At 40.3% G+C, this 19,432-nt stretch overlaps 1 protein-coding gene across 1 annotated transcript in view; it reads right to left on the bottom strand.

Annotated features, from left to right (window-relative positions):
* LOC143807646 (uncharacterized) overlaps positions 1 to 19,432 on the bottom strand; it is a 1,106,746-nt gene that overhangs the window by 420,782 nt on the left and 666,532 nt on the right. The window lies entirely within an intron of this gene.

Genomic DNA, 19,432 nt, shown 5'->3' with positions numbered 1-19,432 from the left:
ACATTAGGGGTCTGCAAACGCAACATAACGCCCGCAGACAATTCTATCAAAGTCTGCATTCCAAAATGGCGCTCCTTCCCTTCCGAGCTCTGCCATACGCCCAAACAGTAGTTTACCCCCACATATGGGGTACCAGCATACTCAGGACAAATTGGACAACAACTTTTGGGGTCCAATTTCTCTTGTTACCCTTGTGAAAATAAAAATTTGGGGGCTAAAAAAATCTTTTTTGTGGGAAAAAAAATATTTTTTATTTTCACTACTCTGCATTATAAACTTCTGTGAAGCACTTGGGCATTCAAAGTTCTCACCACATATCTAGATAAGTTCCTTGGGGGTCTATTTTCCTAAAATGGGGTCACTTGTTGGGGGTTTCTACTGTTTAGGTACATTAGGGGTCTGCAAACGCAACATAACGCCCGCAGACAATTCTATCAAAGTCTGCATTCCAAAATGGCGCTCCTTCCCTTCCGAGCTGTGCCGTGCGCCCAAACAGTGGTTTACCCCCACATATGGGGTACCAGCATACTCAGGACAAATTGGACAACAACTTTTGGGGTCTAATTTCTCTTGTTACCCTTGTGAAAATAAAAACTTGGGGGCTAAAAAATCTTTATTGTTAAAAAATATATATTTTTTATTTTCACGACTCTGCATTATAAACTTCTGTGATGCACTTGGGCATTCAAAGTTCTCACTACACATCTAGATAAGTTCCATGGGGGGTCTAGTTTCCAAAATGGGGTCACTTTTGCTGGGTTTCTACTGTTTAGGCACATCAGGGGCTCTCCAAACGCGACATGGCGTCCGATCTCAATTCCAGTCAATTTTGCATTGAAAAGTCAAATGGCGCTCCTTTGCTTCCGAGCTCAGCCATGCGCCCAAACAGTGGTTTACCCCCACATATGGGGTGTCAGCGTACTCAAGACAAATTGTAAAACAACTTCTGGGGTCCATTTTCTCCTGTTACCCTTGGTAAAATAAAAATTTGGAGGCAAAAAGATCATTTTTGTAGAAAAAATGCGATTTTTTTATTTTCACGGCTCAACGTTATAAACTTCTGTGAAGCACCTGGGGGTTTAAAGTGCTCACCACACATCTAGATAAGTTCCTTAAGGGGTCTAGTTTCCAAAATGGTGTCATATGTGGGGGGTCTCTACTGTTTAGGCACATCAGCGGCTCTCCAAACGTGACATGGCGTCCGATCTCAATTCCAGCCAATTCTACATTGAAAAAGTAAAACAACACTCCTTCTCTTCCAAGCTCTGCGGTGCGCCCAAACAGTGGTTTACCCCCATATATCGGGTATCGACGTACTCAGGAGAAATTGCACAACAACTTTTGTGGTCGAATTTCTCCTGTTACCCTTGTGAAAATAAAAATTTGGGGGCAAAAAGATCATTTTTGTAGAAAAAATGAGATTTTTTATTTTCACGGCTCTACGTTATAAACTTCTGTGAAGCACTTGGGGGTTCAAAGTGCTCACCACACATCTAGATAAGTTCCTTAAGGGGTCTAGTTTCCAAAATGGTATCACTTGTGGGGGGTTTCCACTGTTTAGGCACATCAGGGACTCTCCAAACGCGACATGGCATCCGATCTCAATTCCAGCCAATTCTGCATTGAAAAAGTCAAACGGTGCTCCTTCACTTCCATGCTCTGCGGTGCGCCCAAACAGTGGTTTACCTCCACATATGGGGTATCGACGTACTCAGGAGAAATTGCACAACAACTTTTGTGGTCTAATTTCTCCTGTTACCCTTGTGAAAATAAGAATTTGTGGGCAAAAAAATCATTTTTGTGAAAACAAATGCGATTTTTTATTTTCACAGCTCTACGTTATAAACTTCTGTGAAGCACTTGGGGGTTCAAAGTGCTCACCACACATCTAGATAAGTTCCTTGGGGGGTCTAGTTTCCAAAATGGTGTCACTTGTGGGGGGTTTCCACTGTTTAGGCACATTAGGGGCTCTCCAAACGCGACATGGCGTCCGATCTCAATTCCAGCCAATTCTGCATTGAAACAGTCAAACGGTGCTCCTTCACTTCCAAGCTCTGCGGTGCGCCCAAACAGTGGTTTACCTCCACATATGGGGTATTGGCGTACTCAGGAAAAATTGCACAACAAAATTTGTGGTTAAATTTCTGTTTTTACACTTGTGAAAATTAAAAAAAATGGTTCTGAAGTAAAATGTTTGCAAAAAAAAGTTAAATGTTCATTTTTTTCTTCCACATTGTTTTAGTTCCTGTGAAGTACGTAAAGGGTTAATAAACTTCTTGAATGTGGTTTTGAGCAGCTTGAGGGGTGCAGTTTTTAGAATGGTGTCACACTTGGTTATTTTCTATCATATAGACCCCTCAAAATCACTTCAAAGGTGATGTGGTCCCTAAAAAAAACATGGTGTTGTAAAAATGAGAAATTGCTGGTCAACTTTTAACCCTTATAACTCCCTAACAAAAAAAAAAATTGTTTCCAAAATTGTGCTGATGTAAAGTAGACATGTGAGAAATGTTATTTATTAACTATTTTTTGTGACATATCTCTCTGATTTAAGGGCATAAAAATACAAAGTTTGAAAATTGCAAAATTTTAAAAATTTTCGCCATATTTCCATTTTTTTTATAAATAATTGCAAGTAATATCGAAGAAATGTTACCACTATCTTGAAGTACAACATGTCACGAAAAAACAATCTCAGAATCAGCGGGATCCGATAAAGCGTTCCAGAGTTATAACCTCATAAAGTGACACTGGTCAGAATTGTAAAAATTGGCTCGGTCATTAAGTACCAAATTGGCTCTGTCACTAAGGGGTTAAGAATCTATTTATAATGACATTTGCTAATTTTTTTTTTCTTATTCCAGGAGAGCCTCTTAAATTTAGTTAATCAACTATAGGTAGAAAGAAAGGAAATTTTAAAACATAGACTGTTAGACAAGTCTTTATTATTTATTTGGAAAGAATGTCTCAGCAGTCTTAGGGTGTAAAGGTTTTCTGCTATACATGAATTTAACTTTCATGCCTCCTACCACTTGTATTGTTAAAGCTGCTTGTTAAATCTGGAGATGTTATGACCATTGCCTGTCTGCAGCATAATAAATGAGACCTATCTTGTCATGCATACATTTATAAAAGCCCTGGTAACTTACTCTTGAGCTGTTTCTGGAACCTCCTTATCTGCTCAGGTTTGCAAAAGAATAACCTTGTGCAGTCTTGAGAAGCATATTCTGACTAAATCAGAAATTACTTTTTTCTACCTGAAGCAAAGTGATTTTGAGCTTCTTAATTAAGATCACAGATGTTGAATTCTATATTCAATTTTAAGCTCTTTATTGTGTAAAGCACTGTATAGTATTGAATTTTCCTAATGAAAATGTATCCTTATCTCTGCAGTAATGTACCTCATAAGAAATTCCTTAATGCAGATGTTAAGCTTTCATCATTAAATCTTTTAGGTTCATAATGCGAAACCAAATAAAGATGAGCAAATTGAGCTTCATCCAATGGCTATATCAGTGGTCGGTGATAGCAGGATTGGAGCCTTGCGAATATCTACCTACATTACCTCAACACCTTTTCTGAGTTGTGATTAATTTTTAGAAATGTATGTTTTAAAACTGCTAATTCAGTGTGAGAAGCACGATAAAATCATAATTTGGGCATTTCCATCTTGAGTTTAGTTATGCAGGCCATGTTGTAATGATGTTGACTGTGGCTTGATTGACATGCCATTGGAAATCTTGCTGGAATATAATGAGTTGGCATGATAGGCCTGCACAGAAAAGTGAGATGTACGTGCCTCAGCTTCATCAATACACTCACCAATCACTATTGCTAAATTTAGCTTACACACTGTATGCTGATGAAACCAAGGCAAATGCCCATTGCTTTTCAGTGTATGCCTGGGAAGTAGTGATGAGCGAGTATGCTCGGTGCTCAGGTTTTCTGAGGCATGCTCAGGTGTCCTCCGAGAATTTTGGCGTGCTCAGAGATTTAGTTTCTGTTGACGCAGCTGCATGATTTGCGGTTGCTGGACAGCCTGAATACATGTGGGGATTCCCTAACAAACAGGCAAACCTCACATGTATTCAGGTTGTCAAGCAATCGCAAATCATGCAGCTGCGTCAACAGAAACGAAATCTCCGAGCACGCCGAAATACTCAGAGGACACCCAAGCATGCTCAGGAAAACCCGAGCAACAAGTATACTCACTAATCATTACTGGGAAACCAAACTTACCATGTCTTCTAATGATATAGCACACTTTATAGGATGCCAGTCAGGACATAATAACAGCAAGGACTTTGTGATTATTCTCATAAAAGGCAAAAAGCTACTCAAAGGTAATCAGCATAACATTTCTAACCATAAATTTATAAAAAATGATCATTTGGACAGTTTATATAGAAGAAAACCATAAATAGATTTCCTTTCAATGATAAAGCACTTAGAATTTTACTGCACACTATTAATTATTAGTGGTGATCGAGCACTAAAATGCTTGAGTGCTCTGTACTTGAATTGAGCAGGTCAGATGCTCAGACGGGCTCAACTCAAATAACGAGTATTGAGGAAGTTAATGGGAAACTCAAGCATTTTTTGGAAAGACCCCCTAGGAGGGCTGAGGAGGGCAGGTAAATCACTGAAATGGATGTAAGCAGCGCTCAAATAAAATGGGAACAGAATATGGAAGATGCATTGACTCATCACCGACTCCCAGGTCACTGCTGGGAACAATGTTGTGAGAGTATTACTCCACTTTTACGGGCTGACAACAAAACATACAAAACTGAAGATAAAGTGGATTCTACAGGAAAAAATGTTAGGAAGCATTCTGTCCTGTATATTGACTTATATATAAGGCAAAATTTAAAAGAGAAAAAAATCCAGCCTCCTGTACCAATTAATAGCCGGTCCATCTCTCACTGTATTTCCCTATTGTCTATGACTACAGTAGATGACATACGAGAGGGGGAAATAAAACTACACCCAATGGTATTTACCGGTAAATGCAATTTTAACATTTTACTACCTTATCTGGGCATGTGATGTGTGAGACATGGTCAGACACATCCTGTTTAATTTATGAAGGCAGGACTCTAAAACTTGCAAAGCCTATGCAGACAATGCAAGAACTGCCAAAAATTAGAAGAGGGACTCCAATACACCCTGCATTAGACATAAAGAAGGGCCTCATACACATTCTGTTAAAATTGTAAGGCAGTGAGACTTCTAGACTCATAAAGGCTATGTACTAAGTGCAAGAGCTGCCAAAAGTTAGGAGGGACTGCAATTCACACAGGAAGACACATAGCCGAAGAGGAGTGGGACTGCTAGACTAATATAGCCAATGCAATAAGTGCAAGAGCTGAAATATATTTAAACCTGGGGTATACATACATATATGTAAGAGAATTATAGAGGTAGGCCTCATATACATCCTGTAAAAATTATGAAAGAGGGCATCATACACACCCTGGAAAAATTAGGAGTGAGGGTTACATAATGACCCTCTAAAAATTTTAAGTGAGCGCCGCCTGGGGACCCTTATGAAGATTTTGATTAAGGGCCTCCTGATGACCCTATAAAGATTTTGAGTGAAGACACCTGATAACCCTCTAAAGATTTTGTATGATTGCCGCCTGAAGACCCTACATTTGAATTGGCTTTATGTTCCACTGCTGTCATTCAGAGGAGTTGGGAAGTCTGGCCAATCCAGGCCTTGTTCATTTTGATAAGAGTCAATCTGTCAGCTTTTTCAGTTGACAGGCTCCATCTTGCTAGAGAAAAAAGGAGGCACACCATCTTGGAGGAGGCAATTTTATTTTCTCTTGCAAGATGGCGCCGCCAGCGCCTGTTTAGTAGTAGCTATGGGATCGCCGATAGCTGCTACAGCGCAGGTGCGGCAGGAGGCATTTTGAGACACAGATTTTTAATAACCAAATATAACCCTTTCTATTAATCAAATAATAGAGGAAAGGTCAGAGAGTATTAAAATATATTAGTTTTTATTAAGCAAAAAAATATTAAAATCAGATCAGAGTAACATAAAAAGCAGGAATATAGGGGAATAGTAATTAGAATATTTATAAATGAAATATATGCACAGCAAGTGTAAACAGTATATAGTACACACTATGAAAAATAATAAAAAGTCGGTATCATAGCTGCATGTAAATATCAAACAGTCCCATCAGGGGTCCTAACATGACTAAGATGCAGCGGGATTACCTAAACAAGGTGCAAGGCTATATATTATAAGGATTTCTCCATGTATAATCCGTCTGAAGATCAGACATAGGAGAGATATAATAGTTTGTACCGCATAGCATAGCTGAAGTAAAGTGCAATCCTGCACAGAGTGCAAGTAAATTGTATGTGCATATATCTAGATATAACTCACATGAAGTAAGAGCTGTAAACCCCGACCTGCCGCCTCAATGCGCATTTTGCCGGTCTTCGTCAGGAGGCATGGCTTACGATCGCGTGTGTACCGGTATATATACTAAGTCGGTATGGTACATAGATCTAATTTAAGTTAAATTAAGTTAAGTCCCCCATGTATTCCATCAAACACATATTCAGAACGTACTCCCAATTGCAGTCAGTGCTAGTGTTGAGCGATACCGTCCGATACTTGAAAGTATCGGTATCGGAAAGTATCGGCCGATACCGGCAAAATATCGGATCCAATCCGATACCGATACCCGATACCAATACAAGTCAATGGGACTCAAGTATCGGACGGTATCCCTGATGGTTCCCAGGGTCTGAAGGAGAGGAAACTCTCCTTCAGGCCCTGGGAACCATATAAATGTGTAAAAGAAAGAATTAAAATAAAAAATATTGCTATACTCACCTGTCCGACGCAGCCGGGACTTCAGCGAGGGAACCGGCAGCGTTGTTTGTTTAAAAATCGCGCTATTACTTGGTTACGTGAATTCCCGGCTTGTGATTGGTCAGGTCGGCCATGTTGCCGGGACGCGGACCAATCACAGCAAGCCGTGACGAAATTACGTCACGGCTTGCTGTGATTGGTCCGCGTCCCGGCAATATGGCCGCCCTGACCAATCACAAGCCGGGACGTCACGGGAGGCTGGACACGCGCTCATTTTAAAATGGGCGCGTGTCCAGCCTCCCGTGACGTCACGGCTTGTGATTGGTTGCGCCGCGATCAACCACTCACAAGCCGGGAGGCTGGACGCGCTCATTTTGAAATGGGCGCGTGTCCAGCCTCCCGTGACGTCACGGCTTGTGATTGGTTGCGCCGCGATCAACCAATCACAAGCCGGGAGGCTGGACGCGCTCATTTTGAAATGGGCGCGTGTCCAGCCTCCCGGCTTGTGATTGGTTGACCGCGACGCAACCAATCACAAGCCGTGACGTCACGGGAGGCTGGACACGCGCCCTTTTTAAAATGAGCGCGTTTCCAGCCTCCCGTGACGTCACGGCTTGTGATTGGTTAATGGCGGCCATGTTGCCGGGACGCGGACCAATCACAGCAAGCCGTGACGTATTTTCGTCACGGCTTGCTGTGATTGGTCCGCGGCCCGGCAACATGGCCGCCCTGACCAATCACAAGCCGGGACTTCGCGTAACCATGTAAAAGCGGGAATTTTAAACAAACAACGCTGCCGGTTCCTGCGCTGAGGTCCCGGCTGCGTCGGACAGGTGAGTATAGCGATATTTTTTATTTTAATTCTCTATTTTACACATTTTAACATTAATGTTGTTCCGATACCCGATACCCGATACCACAAGAGTATCGGAATCCCGGTATCGGAATTCCGATACAGCAAGTATCGGCCGATACCCGATACTTGCAGCATCGGAATGCTCAACACTAGTCAGTGCACATGCCCGGACTATCTGCACCTGGCCTTCTCGATGTGCTCTCTTGATATGCACGCGATCCCCGCTGCTTTGCAGTGGTGGATGGCTTGTGGTCCACTAAGCACAAGCGGAAGTGCCTATGTATGGTGCGGTGCCGTCTGCGCATGCACCGCTAAGGCAGGTTTCACATTTGCGGTTGTGTGCGCAGTGTTTATGCCACATTTTTCCGCATGCATCATGTATTCCTATCTTTAACATTAGGGACGCAGGTACATGCGATTGGATGCGTTTTGCCGTTTTTGATGACGCATGCATCGCTTTGTTGTCTGCGGCTTGGCGCGGTAAATGCTACATATTGTAATTTCAGAGGCGTGAATTTGCCGCCTAGAAATGTATGCGGTTGTTAGCGAATGGAATGCGGTAAAAAATGCATTTCAGTCTATGAGAACGCATGCATTCGCAAGCACATGCGTTTGTGAACGCATGCGTTTTTCCTGTTTACACTTGCTGTGCATATGATATTTCATTTTTAAATATTCTAATTACTATTCCCCTATATTCCTGCTTTTTGTGCTACTCTGATCTGATTTTAATAATTTTTTAATTAATGAAAGCTAATATATTTTAATACTCTCTGCCCTTTTCTCTATTATTTGATTAATAGAAAGGGTTATATGTGGTTATTCAACAATTGAGAGATATTTATTACCAGTAGATGATGCCGTTGTTTTGGGAAAACCTTATCTAATTACATTTTTTAGGCTATTTGCACACTTTCAGGACTTTTAGCGTTTTTTTAGCGCATTTTTGGCCGTTTTCCATTTACATAGGCAGAATCAATAGTAAAAAGTTGGTCACACTTGTCAAACACTGTGTTTGACAAGTGTGACCAACCTGTCAATCAGTTTTCCAAGCGATGCTAGTGTTTAGCGGGAAAACGCATGCCAATTCCGCATGAGTTATACACGTGGCAGGGAGTTGCGGAATTGCCGCGGAAATTTCCGTGTCAATTCCGGACGTGTGCACATAGCCTAAATTAATTTATTTAAAGCATGAAATAAAAGAATTAACTGAACATTGCACATGCGTTCATGCTGCAGTGTACAGCCCGCTGCAGCCTGCCTGCTGCAGGTGTTTTTTTTCTCAATATATAATATTCATTATGTAAAATAGGGGCAGGTGACTGAGGGACAGTGACCTGTCAGAAACTATGCAGATGAATAGCTAAACAGAGCATCACTTATAGACCCCTCTCAGGCCCACCCCGAAGCACGAGCATCTCATTAACTCAAAACTGAAAATAAAGATTAAACAACAACCACAAGACAGATTTCATCAAGTTATCATTTTAATCAGTGTAATGGTGCCAACCTGACACTGCCTGTAGGCTACAGAGCACAATCCTGCTGACAAGTTCCCTTAGGGCTCTTTTCCATTTGCGAGAAACATTTCCGTGTCTCGCATTTGAAAACCAAGCTCTGGCACCGGCACTTTGGAGCGGAGCGTGCAGCTCCATGTGTTGCTATGCGGCCGCACGCTCCGCTCTGGAGTGCCGGTGCCAGAGCTTGGTTTTCACATGCGAGACACGGACGTGTTTCTTGCAAATGGAATAGAGCCCTTAAACTGAAAACTTCTTACACTGATTGTACAAGAACCACGAGATGGATTTCTTCACCCCAGGTATAAATTTAATCCTGCTGACAGGTTCACTTTAAGGTCACAATGTTAGGATGTTTTATAGTAAACTGGAAACGATGGAAGTCTTCAGAGTTACTGTAAATGCACTAGCAGGATGCAGCAGGCCCCCACTGATATAAGCTGGAGCAGCAGGGGCGCAAGCTACTGATGAGGACAGCCACCCACTCTCCTATATATATGCACCACACAGAAACACTGTGTGGTGCATATATATAGTGCTGGACAGCCCACCTGCTAATACTATGGGTGTGATCAATAGGTTGTCCAGACACTTTGCATCACACCTGTGTGAATAGCGTCCTATGCAAGCCTTATTTGTGTGCATTTTTGCTACTAGGCAGCCAACCCCTCCATTACTCCATTATTTAGGTGAGTGTTTGGTTGTTCTCATCAGTAGCTTGCACCTGTGCTGATCCAGCCTTTATCAGTGGGGGCCTGCTGCATCCTGCTAGTTCATTTGTCATTTGACAAGGTTTTGGTGAAGCTATTTTTTATGATGTTTTTTTTTTTTTAGTCTCTCTATGTTAGCAAGTCTCCAGAGATAAACTGTGGATGTGAAGTCTTTATCCTGTCTGGACTAGATGGAGAAGAAAAGAAAAAGAACAACTCCAATCAAAGAAGATGTCATCTATAACCTACCTAAATTTAAATGTTTATTTATGATCCTGATGCCGTCTCATCAGTGCTGTAGTTGGTTACTTTATGTTCTGCAGTCTGATGAAGGCTATTAACAAATGCTCTTTGCTACTATTAAGGACATATTGGAGTTGGAGCTTAATGCAATACCACTGAATATGGTACTTTTTTGACATTGCAATTGATCACTGTAATAAGCTTGTTTATATATTTATGTCCCAATGATGGTTCTGGTAATGTGTTGTACTGATGAAAGTTGTGATGCAGTATTTCTATTACACTGTCGGTTTTGGTGCTGTATTCATTTAATAATGTTGGTTCTGATCATATATTGCTGAACTAATATTAGATCTAGTGTGGTACTCGTGTACTGGTAGTGGCTCTGGTGATACATTTATGTACTGATGGTGTTTTTGGTGATCTATTGATGTAATTATGGTGGTTCTGGTGAAGCACCCATAAACTGATTGTGATTCTGGTGATGTTTTAATGCACTGATGGTAGTCCTTGTGAAGCATTCCTGTACTAATTGTGCAGCTGGTGGTGTATTCTTGTACATATAATGGCTGTGATGCTGTATTTCTGTACTTATGGTGTTTCTAGTGATGTATTCATGTACTTTTATTGGTTATGATCCTGTACACATATACCAATCCATAACATGTCAGATAATGTGGTACATGGCTATGCTAATGAACTGTTTGCTGTCTGACAACCTGAGGATTACTGCATCTGTATTTATGTTAGAAGGATTGATTAGAAAAAAGAAAACACTGCAGCATGTCAAATCCCAATAGCATGTAATATACTCAATATAAGGATTCAGTTTAAAGTGCTCATTCCCGAAGTCATCATATGACCCTCATATGTGATTTTCATACTTGCAGTCATGTACCAACTAGCTTTATTTCCTAAAATAGGGGAGCCCATGTTTGAGACATACACTTTCTTCTGATTTTGTTGTCTGTGTAGACAATTAGAGCTTTGTGTGTGCTTTGTGACAGCTGTAATGAATATTAACAGACATAACATTCTAGGGAGTGATGATGTTCAGCAGAGGTGTGCAACTTGCAGGCTTTGTGCCACATGTAGCCCTGGATGCCCCTCTATGTGGTCTTCAACCATCTGCATTATGCTTGGTCACGTGTTATTCCTATGTCACGGAGAAGACCAGTGTTACATAGAACCTTACTTACTAGTAATTATGAATGTTATCACATATGGTCATTTCTATTCCAGCCATATTTTGGCAGAATTGAAAAGTCCTGACTCCTGTAGCATAGAAAGGAGGTAAAGACGTGGCCATGCATGAGTGTTGCTGTAGTATATGTAGTTTATGGAAGAAACACTTGACTATTTGTGTTTTAGCATATGCTACAATGTAGAGAAATTAATGCATGGGCTCTTCCTTTCTAGATACCAGTGAGAAGGGTACATCTACTTTCCTGATAAGTGGGAGCCATATAAGTAGAATTAGCACCTATTAGATATTTATTACACATACTTTCTATATTCAGTTAATGTCTTAGAGGGTAATGCATTGGTTTCATTGTGGCCCTTGGGGCTGATTCAATCTTACAATGTGGACCTTGGACCCAAAAATGTTGCGCACCCCTGATGTACTGCTTCCAAGTACAAATACCAAGGAGGGGCAATGTAGATGCATATATCATCTTAGATATTGTAAACAAAACTGCATTATGGTTCTGTTTTGTACAGAAAAATAATAAGGTTTTCATAGAGATGCAGGAGTAATGTACTGTAATTTTTTGAGCCTCACGTTTCATAAGTAGACATATTCCTGTGTTGTACATTGTGTGAGATACTCTTTCTTATGTAAGGGGGGAATACGCCTGACATCTATATCTGTACTGCTAAACACCTTACATGGGGGTCCCTGCATGTTTGCCTGCATTTGCATTTCTGCTGCAGACACCTTCAGAATATGTTTTGTGATAATCTGTGTGGCACAGGACTCCCTTAACTTCCCGATGAAAAAAAACAGATGGCTTTGTAAATATTGTGTCTTGTTTACTGACATCAGAACTTATGTACAAAGGGTAACAGGAACCGTACTTGGCTTTTTGTTCTGCATTACATGACAGAGGTTTGTGCTTAACTGTTATGGATGGCAACACATTACTTGTGGGACACGTTACAGATATATAGTAGGTTATGTTGGGGGCCTCCATCTTCCTGTAATCGGGACACATGGGTGGATGTGTTGCGCTGTGCCACTGTACCCTAGCTACAATTTTGTGAATGGTGTAAGGGAGCTCTCACAAGTTACCGCCATATGGATGTTACCACCTTACGGATGTGCCACAACCTAACTTACCCTGTATTCCTTCACATCTGATCTCCAGGTATAGCTAACACTGCAACGTTATGTAACTCTTTCAGTTTAGGTGCCCCAACTTGCCTGCTATGAGGAGACTGCAGTTTTCTAGCAGTATGACTTGGTCCCTTTCTTCCAGCTCACTATTAACTAACTATAATACCAGGAACTCACACACCAGTCCTCATACTCCTCCCTACATCCTTGCCCCTTCATCCTTGCCTAAAAGGAAACTGCAGCCTTCTTGAGGATAAAACATAATAAAACACAATTTACACACAATAAAACAACAGGGGTCTTCAGGAGGATGTCTTCTCCGCCTTAACACTTGACAAGCAAATGAAAGGAAACATAACTAACTTTCTTTTTAATAAATATGCTTACAATAAAAAAAAAAAAAAAACAAACAAACCTTTTTTCATAAAATGTCATTTTATAATGATACATTCCCTTCACAGTGACAGGTTTTCTTCACAGAAACAAACTGTAATGATGCTCTTGGCTGATTTAATTGGCAATCCAAATGTTTTTATACTATCTCAAAAGAATGTGTGGAACAATATGTATGCTAATTATCTTCATTGTTCAGATTTTACATCTCTAAAAAGCAACTGTATCTGCTCCTAGTCATACTCTAGAGACTGGCACCTTAAACAAATACCAAAGAGAAACAAAAATAACATAACAAAATAAATAAATAAAAAGGAAACAAACATTGAGTGTGTTGAAAAAATATCAATTGAATTGTACAAGCGCTGTAGTCAGATAGAAATGTCTTTCTGAAATACTGTTCCCTTGGGTGTTTCAAGCTTTCTCTCTAAGCAAAACAATATTTTATTGCTAGTGATACAGCACTGCTAGCAGAAACAGATTTATTACCTTACATAAAAGAAACCCAAGGACATGATAGGAAGGCCCTTGGTTGAGCAAGAAAAGCTTTACAGCTACTATAATATATTTATTAAACTGTATACTTATTATTGGCAGCTTTTATATCTTATGATTGTCAGTTGTACAAACTGTACACAACTGGATAAAATATGATGCAAAACCTATGTTTTGTCTTTATCCTTCTACACTCCCTGACAAAAGTTATGTCGCTTATCCATGTTATGTAACACATCTCCAGTCTCTTTAAATCTTTTTTTAATTCTTTGTGCTGAGACACATTAAAGGTGCAAGCCACCTCTGCAGTGGATCTGGTCTTCAGCCTCTTGATAATCCAGGCTTTGGGTGGATTTTTGGCATGTTGTCAGAGCTCGAGTTGCAGTTCAAATGAAGGTCTGGGGTGCTGGGTTTCTTTTTATACACACACACTAATTAACCGATCATTTACTGAGCACAGGTTAGGATGTAAACTAGGATTGGGTGCATTATATGACCAGGTGACAAAACTTTTGTCTTGCCAAAATCTGACCATACTGTGTCCATTAACTGATCAATATTTCTGCCAATTTATTTTCTTAACCTAAACCACATTTTGGAGGGTTTTACCTTTCAAAAGAATAATTTATTCAACCAATGGATGAATTTAACGTCAGGTTATAAGCTTTTATTTACATAACATGGATAAGTGACATAACTTAGAGATTGCAGATGGTGCAAAGATAGGTGGGATAGCAAACAGTAGAGAAGACAGAGAAAGGCTTCAGAAGGGTCTAGATAAGCTTGAACAATGGGCAGCGACTAATAGAATGGTAGAGGAAAAGGAAATATGTCAGCACATCCGTCCAGGATATAAATAAAATCTTTCCTTATTGAAAAATAGATTAAAACATGATAAAATGAAACCTCAGGAAGCCTGACGCGTTTCTGGTGTGTACAACACCCTTATTCATAGGAAAACACTCCTCCTTGGTCAGGCCTCATCTGGAATACTGTGTCTAATTCTGGGCACCACATTTTAAAAAGACATTGAAAAACTGGAGCAAGTTCAGAGAAGAGCTACTAGGATGTGAGCAAGGATGTCTTACAAGGAATGGATAAAGGATCTGGGAATGTTTAGCTTGCAAAAAAGAAGGCTAAGAGGAGACTTAAAGCAGTCTACAAATATTTGAAGGGATGGCACAGTGTATAGGGGTCATCATTATTCTCTTTTGCACATGGAAATATGAAAAGCAATGGAATGAAACTGAAAGGGGGGAGATACAGATTGGATATATTTAAAGTGAGGGTGATCAATGAGTGGAACAGGCTGCCAAGAGAGGTGGTGAGCAGAGATAAGTGATTTATCATGCATTGTTGCATGATGCGACTATACAGGCTGCCATTCAGCAGAGACCCTGAGCTGCGCGTGCTTGATCAGCTAAGTGTCTCCCGGTGAACTCCTGTCACTTCACTGATGTTGCCACAAGAGTGGGAAAGTTGTCACATGCGCAGTGTCATCAGAAAGGTCCTGGGAGTTCACTGCCAATGAACTCAGTTGAACTCACTGTCATCAACTTTTCCAATGCCCTCGCACTGATGTCAGTGAGTTGAACTGAGTTCATTAGCTGTGAACTTCCAGGCCCTTTCTGATAGAGCAATGAGCGCGAGAACTTTCTCATGCTGATGTCAGTCATGTTATAGAAGTTCACCGCGAGACACTCAGCAGTGCTAGAATATGGTGCTCAGTGTCTCTGTTGGATGACAAGCTGCAGAGCTGCATACCAAGTAGTAGAAAAGACAGCGCCTCAAACTTTAGTGAAAAAAAATTACATTTTATTCCGCCTCCTGTGCAACGTTTTGATCCAAAAGATCTTTCTCAAGCACAGTACAGGAGTGTTTCAACTCAAACTATATAGTGCAAACCCCTCCCCTCACTTAGACATGCACCAATGAAAACTGGACACAATACGCCTCCATACATATACAGACATTCAACAGTTAAAAATAGCCCCATATTTCCCCAAGCTGCCCGCTAGCACATTGACAGAAAATAAATCAGAAGTCTTGACGAAACATGCATTGGGGTGGCGGGGATGACTTGTCACCAGCACACTGCCTGTCTTTATTTTGTAAGTATGTCACAGCTCTTAGCTACAGTTTGACTATGGACCTTAGCGGTCTATTTTGGACATGATAATATGCACTATGCACTTTATCTGTATCAAGTTTAAGATGGCTATGTTTACATAGAGCTGCACTGTCAGACTTATATTGTCTATATCAGTGAATATACTATATATTGTGCTATCTGAGAGGTTATGGACTAAATTGCTGTTGTGTTTATTTATACAAAAGGCATTGATTGATGTGCTGGTCACATTTTGTCCCTGGATGAGTGGTGTCCAGTAGTTTTAATTTTTAACAATTTGTGATTTTGTATTTCATTAATAAAAACTTGAATCTAAGGATTATACTCTATATGTGGTCTTTGTGCACCATTTTTTTGATGTGGTATGGTACATGGGATGTATTTATTTGTTTAACCGAATTGTAAGCAAGCCTCTATGGTTCTACCTGCTTGAATTTTTAAAATATTATTTTGATATGATAATAAAATTATAAATTTTATATTGTTGCAATGGGTCCTCTTTTCCCTGGAAAATGAATATCTTAGAGATGTATTTGGATATTCTGATATTTTGAGGGGAGTGTGCAAATAAATTATTTTTGACTGTGTTTTCAAATTGTTGAAGGCACTGCACTGTTATGAAATGTATTCTCCACATTGAATCACTGGCATACAAAGTTAGAGCTTGTGCAGACGACCGTATGTCGGTCCGAGAGCTATATGAAAAAACATCGGATCATACACGCATCAATGTTATTCTAAGGGGCCTTGCACATGTCAGTTTTTTTCCTCAGTGTTTGAATTAAAAATCACAGGATGGTCGATTTGCATCCGATATTAGGATTGCACTTGGCCTTGCAAGTCAATGAGCATGTGGAAAAAATTAGATTGCACTTAGATGACATCTGAGAGCAAACTTTTTTCATGGACTGACAGAGTGGAGAAGATGGAGAATATTTTTTTCTATGTTCATCTCATCGGATCACACTATGATAACATTCTAATTAAACTCTAATCAGAGTGTGAACAGAGTGTGATTAGCATAATCAGGCCAATTCTGTCAGATGAGAGAAGATACTGTGGTGTTACAGAAGCCTTACACTCATGAGCTCATTAATTTCTATAGTAGCCCTATTAGAAATATAGTATGGCCATGGACATAGCTATGACACTTAAGCTGCCTTGACACCAGATTTTACACTATCACAGTCCAGTGAACCTGAGAAGATAAGAAATATGTAAGTGTTTAGTTTTCTAAACTGAATATATGAAGCAATTTGTCAGCTACCTGGATTATTATATCTGCAGCAGTAAAATCTTAAGTAGAAAATAACAAGTTATGAACAGCAGTTGTGGTAGTCAGGTGTACGCTTCCTGATGGACTTGGTTACATACAACCACCAAACTGTATCTGAAAAAATATTAGAAGCAGCACTCTAAAGAACTTTTAAGTCAACTATATTAGGATCCAAATGCAATGTTTCAGCTATTCTTCAGCCATCATCAGGTATGCTCAATTTAAATTGTGTTTTGGGGGTAACACATTCAATTGAAGTATTGATAGCATATCAACAAGATATACCATAAATGTGATCCTTATTTGCCCAAATGCACCATAAAATTCAATGGACATATGGATTACCCACAGCTTTCTCCACTAAAGTTTATGAGAATTACATAAAAAGTCAACTTCAACCTGTGGTCAAGTTGCTTATTATCACAAAAAAGAATCATAAGGTAACTAGTTTGCATTAATTATTGGGGAATACAAAAGTGTCTGTTGATTCTGTGAGGTTATATAGTACTAGCTATTGAACCCATCTTCAATAAAATGGTGCCGGAGATCGTGGTTATGCTCAAGCGATTACTCCGGGGCCTTTTTATTGAAGTAATGTACTACAACATCAACATTGCAGTGCGCATGTGCTGACCATAGGGATAATGGTAATGGCCTGTCACATGCGCACTGCTTTGTTGATGTTCCACAAGAGTATTGAGGCAGGCATATTAAAACAGATAATAATGAACAATATCGTATCTCTTATATAGAATTATATCAAATATGCGTAAAGGACTAATAAGGATCAGCTGCAGAAATGCAACAAAAAACAACAGAAGAAAAACAGCCATGGAGATCCTATATAAATAATTTTATTAGACACCATAAAAAATACCAAACATGAACAGGCAAGAAAGTGTAGGGGAGGGGGGCACCCCTAAACCATGAATGGGCCAAGAACACAGGACCAGGTGTCCACCCACAACCCAGGTCTGCAGCAAAGGTGCAGTATCGCACCAAGTTGTTTAATGCAAGAGCCCATATAAAATAGCAGATAATGCTTTATAAGTAAATATTTATATCATCATGGGCAGTACTGAAAACAAACATCATATCAAAGGTACATACCAAGGCTGCAAGACCGGTGTGCGAACGGAACAGCTGGGCCAAACCCCAACGCGCGTTTCGGAGCGTTCGGATAGCTCCGAAACGCGCGTTGGGGTTTGGCCCAGCTGTTCCGTTCGCACACCGGTCTTGCAGCCTTGGTATGTACCTTTGATATGATGTTTGTTTTCAGTACTGCCCATGATGATATAAATATTTACTTATAAAGCATTATCTGCTATTTTATATGGGCTCTTGCATTAAACAACTTGGTGCGATACTGCACCTTTGCTGCAGACCTGGGTTGTGGGTGGACACCTGGTCCTGTGTTCTTGGCCCATTCATGGTTTAGGGGTGCCCCCCTCCCCTACACTTTCTTGCCTGTTCATGTTTGGTATTTTTTATGGTGTCTAATAAAATTATTTATATAGGATCTCCATGGCTGTTTTTCTTCTGTTGTTTTTTGTTGATGTTGTAGTAGAGCTCTTCAATAAAATGGTGGCGGTGTAAACGTGCCCCGCAATATCCGGTGACATTTTATTGAAGACACTTTGCTTGCGAATGTGCAAACACAGTATTTTCATCCCATCTTCAGACAAAAGGATGCATCAACTATTATATATAAGATATGTTTTCTTATGAGCACTTTGTGGAGACATGGGGGTCAGTGGGCGCACTTGTCCGCTGGCCTGACTGTCTTTAGAAAAACTGCATGGAGCATGGTTCATACCACTGAACACCTGCTTTCTCTCCCCATGGGCAGAACACTACTCAGACAGCATAGGGTGAGGGTAAAACAGTATGGCAATAGTTTACTGAACTAACAACACACCATAGCATATAGAACAGTTCCAGCAAATACCCAAGATGGTGCAATTACAGAGCCTCACCCTTCCGCTGACTTGCCAGGATTAGAGCTGCCTCCAGTGCCAAATACCCCTACCAGTGGTTCCCCACTTTTGGCGGGCCCCACAGTGTGGAGGTAATGACAAGCTTAGGAAGCTAACTGAGAGCAGTGAGTTATGCGGCCAGGTGACCCAATGGTCTAAACCTGGATTCTTTAAGACGTCTCTGGGGTTTCATTGATGGTCAATGAAGCAGTCCTGTGTTCTTCCAGCTGAAGCCATAGTCCCTTAAACTGATCTGTAGAGAGTCACACAGACCAGAAGAAAAAGTCTCTTTATATAGTTCACAACTGGCCTTCAAACAGCATCCAGAGGTCAGAGAGAGATGTGAATGAGGCCAACCTGCATTGTTTTATTCTGTTATCTATTTGCATAGTTTTTCCTCCTTTGTTTTGGAATGCCAACAAACTGTCTAGCATGAACAATGTATGTAATCAACATACTAGCAAACATCATTGTTCAGTGGCCATGCATTACTGTTTTGCAAAGATAGCAGAAAATAAACTGTATGAGATAATATGAGTGGTAAATATTTATCCTACAAGACGAGTCAATTCTTCAGACAACAATTTATGATTCTGGGCCTACACAATTTACGTCTGGCATAACTAAGAAGAAATGCTGTGTCAACACACTTTTTTAGA

This window comes from Ranitomeya variabilis, chromosome 2 (genome assembly GCF_051348905.1).
Source record: "Ranitomeya variabilis isolate aRanVar5 chromosome 2, aRanVar5.hap1, whole genome shotgun sequence".
Classification (NCBI taxonomy): Eukaryota; Metazoa; Chordata; class Amphibia; order Anura; family Dendrobatidae; genus Ranitomeya; species Ranitomeya variabilis.
The sequence above is the reverse complement of the archived record's forward strand: the minus strand, read 5'-3'. Positions and strand labels throughout refer to the sequence as shown.